The sequence below is a fragment of the Gavialis gangeticus genome, unplaced genomic scaffold (assembly GCF_001723915.1).
Source record: "Gavialis gangeticus isolate Ggan-Ray unplaced genomic scaffold, GavGan_comp1, whole genome shotgun sequence".
NCBI lineage: Eukaryota > Metazoa > Chordata > Crocodylia > Gavialidae > Gavialis > Gavialis gangeticus.
This window is the reverse complement of record NW_017729001.1, coordinates 21,765,428-21,770,228: the sequence shown is the minus strand read 5'-3', so window position 1 is coordinate 21,770,228 and position 4,801 is coordinate 21,765,428. Positions and strand designations below refer to the sequence as shown.

Here is a 4,801-nt window from a genome sequence, read left to right as displayed (position 1 = left end):
CTCAGGTCCCTTCCGACCCTAGAAACTATGAAACTAGGGTGAAGTGGAGGCTCGGCTAAAAATGACAGGCTGCATGCACCATTTCTGATATCCAAGAGGCAAGAATAAGGGCTGTGCATCCAGGAGAAGGGAAATGCTGTTCTCTGCAAGTCCCCCGAGGCCACACAGCAAAGCCAGGCATAGTCTGCATGAATCCTCGTGGGTCACAAACCTACAGGGAAGGCTGGTCAGGAGCAAGAGGTATCCTCTGGAAGAACAGAGACCGAGGCAGCTTCAAACAGCGCCTTTAAGGGCTCCCCTGACATAAATAAACATGGAAAATAAATGATGTGCCAGGTACTCTGCCCTCGACTGATGAGAAACAAGCTACATTAACATTGTGGTTCAATAACCTGGAAGAGCTTCAAAAGAGGATAGCTTGAAAGCCCCACAGAGCTAATGCATGCAGGGGAAAGAGGAAGCAACCATCTGGAACAGCACAAAACAAGATTATAGAAACTGACGGGGCACCAGAGTGGGAAAGTGCTTGAAAATCGAATTATGGCTCATCATATTTTTCGATCAGGAAGCACCAGGAGGAAAGGGAGGTCACTGTTTATTGTATAATGGATAGTGGATGTGCAGGCAGGGAGTGCGAGTGGCTCGAGCAAGCAAACTTCGTGTTGTGACTCCTTGGGTTTTGAAATGTTCCCTTTTTGAGAGGCCCTCCAAGCATCTATGTCTTCGAGCACTTGGTTTTGCCGCTGACTTTACTCGGTGACCTCGGGCAAGTCGTTTAAGCTCTATTCCTCCTTTACTCTGAGGCGAATCATCCAAGAACAATAATACTTACCTGCTGTGGCCATTCTTGGAGGATTATGACTCAGGGCCAACCAGATATTTAAGCCCCCAAATGGCCTAAACGTCACCTGCAAAATAATGCCAGGTTGAAACCAAAAGGCCAGCATGTACAAAACCTCTGCTTTCTTCTTTGTATAGTACTCAAGTTTTCCAGCAAGCCTCAGTACCCTGCTGGGGCCAGATGGGTGAAATAAAAGTAAGTGATTCAGGTTATTGTTGTAGTATTTGGTGAGCTAAGGGAGGCAAGTGACTGACTAGCAGGTGCCCATTTGGGTGCAAATTCTCTCTAATACAGCTGTGCATCTTGGCAAGAAGCTCTGCTTGTCCCCATTCTCTCTTTCCCCAGTCAGAAAAGGTTAATTAAAGCCAAATTATTATTAGGCCCCCATATGAGATGGCCTCTGCTGTTGCAGAAGTGCAGGCGCCTTTACTGATTGTCACAAAAATTGTAGGTGTTTTATTTTTCAAAGCTAGAAATTTGCCCAGTGTTAGCACATAACTGGGCAAAATAAGGAATTTGCTTTCATTTTTAAAAAGTTTCTCAAGGTTTTGTCTCACTCCAGCTGTCCCCTGGAGCCACTGAGAGCAGAGAAGCCGCTTTTCATGCTGGCAGAAATGGGATCTGGCACTTACTGAGGGAAGAGGCACTTTTACTTACAGGGGGGAAAAAAAGCTCCCCGTCTCTCAGCATGCTAGAGACTGCGGAGGGGAAAAGCTGCAATTTAGCACGTATTGGCCACCCTGCCATGGGGGTGGTGGAGGGAGCACAGCATGGGACCAGCAGCCAGGAGACATAGTCTGCTGCTCTCAGCCATTCAGTCAGCCTCTTGCCTCCATTATCCCCTTTTACAGGTGCGGGGGAGAAATGCTACTTCTTTTCTGCTGGAAAGTCCTTTGGGCCCTACAGCTAGAGAGCGTTGTATTATTATTTATATTACAAGCTCCAAGAAGCCTCAGTTAAGATCAGATGTCCACTGTGTTACACACGGTACAATAGAGGGAAGGCATGTTCTTTGTCCTATTCAGCTTTTCTTGCAGCAGACCTGTCCACGTGTTTGTGTGACCGCTGTGCCATGCTGAGAGAGGTCTTCCCACAACTCCCCCGATGGAGCCCCCCCTCCAGGGCCTATCTCCTGACCTTGCGTATTAGAGACAACCCTCAGCAGGTTGTCCTCTGGCTCCTGGAAGTGTTTTCCCTAACTCAGTCCCTCTTTCAGACACACACGTACTGCTAAAACTTTAGGGCTGGGAGGACAGAAAGGGAGAGTCCTTTGGAGAGAGAGCTTGTTGCAAGCTTAGCCTAGACCAGGAGACTGGCCAAGCTAGCAAAAAAAGAAAAGAAAAGTAAAAGCAAAAAAAAGTAAAGAAAAATAAAGAAAGCATCTTTCTCTTGGGGTAGGAGAGAGCCCCAAGTTGCTACCAAACCAGCCTGCTCTTACTTTTTGCATCTGCAGCCATCTCTCCCTTTCTCTCTCAATTAAAGAGGCACCTGTGCCTTCTGCAGGATGGTCTTACCCAGGCTTCTTGGTGGCAATGGACAGACTGTAGTTTCTCTGGATTGTTCCCCATGACTTCCTTGGCTCCTCTACAAAAATCTCTTTCTGCATGAAGTGACCTACCATTAAGTGACCTGGTCTCTTGCCAACGCAGGCAGCCGCCTCTGTTTAAAAACCACCTGCTGTATTTCCCTGATGAATTGTCAGCTAGGTGACCCCGACTGGACGGGTCGGACGAGAGAAAAGAAATCGGTCCAGGAACTAAAGGGGCTTGCAGGGAAGCAAAGCAGTTCACAGGTTCTAGGAAGCAGTCGCAAGACTTTCTCAACAGCCTTGAGGCATCAAGTGTCTGCCCCCTTCTCTCTCACAGTTCATAGTGGTGCTGTCTCAGGCAGAGCCGGCCGTAGAGGTGGGTGACGTGGTCAGGGAAGTGCCACACACACATGAGCAGCCCATGTGGACAGCAGGGCTTTCCCCCTGCCCTGCTGCAGGCAGGAGGAACAGTGCCCAGCTTAACCCAGCCCTGCCTTCAGACACTGCTCAGGAAGAGCTGGACTGGGCAGTGCAAGTGACAGCAATGGTGCCCGCCTGCCTGGCGCTCTGCCGCCCCTGCCTCTGCCTGGAGCAGTGCAGCTGACATTGGGAGGGGGCAAAATACAACTCCCAGGGTGCCATTTTCCCCAAGGCTGGCTCTGGTAGCATCTTGACCAATTGTGCTGTGTAACTGCGAAGAAGAGATGAGGACCCCACTTTGGCCCTTGTCTGGCCGGGCTTGGGATCATGAGTGGCACTGAATATTCCCTATCCATGGAGCATCTCAATTTCTTGGGGCATATTTAAATGAAAGTTTGAGGGTCTCTCCTGGTTACTACAGCACTGAGTGAACAAACCTGGGGTCTAAGGAGTGTGTTAACTCAGGGCACTCTCAGTATCCTTGTCTCAGCATTTTACTGACCGGCTCTCCATCAACGATCTGACACTGCCTCCTAGGACTCCCCGCTGGACTCAGAACTACTCTGCATGCCTCATTCACGAACTTGGCTGCCTTTGTCCTCACCCGCTGTGTCCTCCCACCACACTTAACCCTGTCGGCATCTGCCTCCAAATCCTCCTTGCTTTTTGAAGATGGCAGCATAGTCAGCTAGGAAGCTTCTGTTTTTAGCAGCTTTGATTTACTCTGCTGCTCACCTGCTTTCAGTGCCCTGAGGTCTCCTTCACCCCGGGTCCCATTTCACATGAGCACATTCCTTTCCCAGCCTGTTGCCGGTGATGCCTCCTTTTCTGTACACCTTCCTCCACATCTCACTGTCACTCTCCATGTAGGACAGGGCTTGGATGATGTGCAGCAATTAAGGCAGGTCTTTTTTCTGATAAGACCTGTACTTACCAGCCTACTCAATGAGACTGTACACTCGCCTATCTTTTTATTAGGCATTTGTATAGCAGTTAATACAATGGGGCCCTGGGCCCCAATTAAGAGCTGCAGGTGATCTGTAATCAAAATAATCCAAGCTTTGATTCCTTATGTCCCTCCTGGGCTGTTTTCAGTCCCTTGTATGGAAGGTTTTGCAGCACATATTTCAAAGCTGGGGTTTCACAGGTTGTTTCCTGCATGAGCAGCTGGTGGTGGAGGCAGGTGTTTCCTGGTTGCAGTCTAATTCACAAAAAAATGCCCCATGTCCTGCTCTCCTGAGAGGGGAGGCATTCAACAGCTAGAGACAGTTTCCAATCTCTTGCTGCCAGCACTCCTGCCAACACGGCGCGCTGTCTGTCTCTCTCTCCAGGTATTTCTTGGGATTACACTACTTGCTGCTTGTTCAAACCTAATCTTGCTTTCCGCTCTGTTTCTATGCATTTCTCCTTTGCCTGCTCCCCTACATCTCCCCTGGAAACAGCAGCTAGTAGGGCCTCCATTCACATAGTCCTGATTTTTGTATGGCTTTGGATGCATCTTGGGTTTGGTCTGGATGCCCCTCTGACTTCAAATAGGAATTTAGAAAATGTTTTCTCACATCTGTTTGAAATGAAGGCCAGTGGCTACACCCACTAGCTACCGTGAGCTCACAACTCCTCTCTCAGTTTTCTGTTCCCTGTTACATGTGGAAAAGGCAGACCGCATTGATGTTCCCGATTTGCTGCGAGCAAGTTATTCTAAAATGCAGAAGTAACTCAATAGGACGATTCAAAGGGACCATTCTGCGGGTCTTAGATCTTGGCTGGTGAGTGTGTGGAGGATTCATTTTTCCTTAACTTTATCATGTGTTTCTTGTATAAAACAACTAAAGTATTTCCCCCCACACCACACCATCATCCTGTCTGTCCTCAGTATGATGTGAGCTGGCACAAAGCATAGAAAGAAGGGGGAGTCTTCAGGCTAAAGCCCCCAACAGCTTCTCTCCTTATTTATGATGATAAGAGAGTGCTATTTTCTCTTAGTGGGTTTCCCTTCCCCTTCTCTCCCCCCC

At 48.7% G+C, this 4,801-nt stretch overlaps 1 protein-coding gene across 2 annotated transcripts in view; it reads left to right on the top strand.

Moving 5' to 3' along the window:
- Positions 1–4,801, top strand: part of MMP17 (matrix metallopeptidase 17) — a 151,750-nt gene that overhangs the window by 27,302 nt on the left and 119,647 nt on the right. The window lies entirely within an intron of this gene.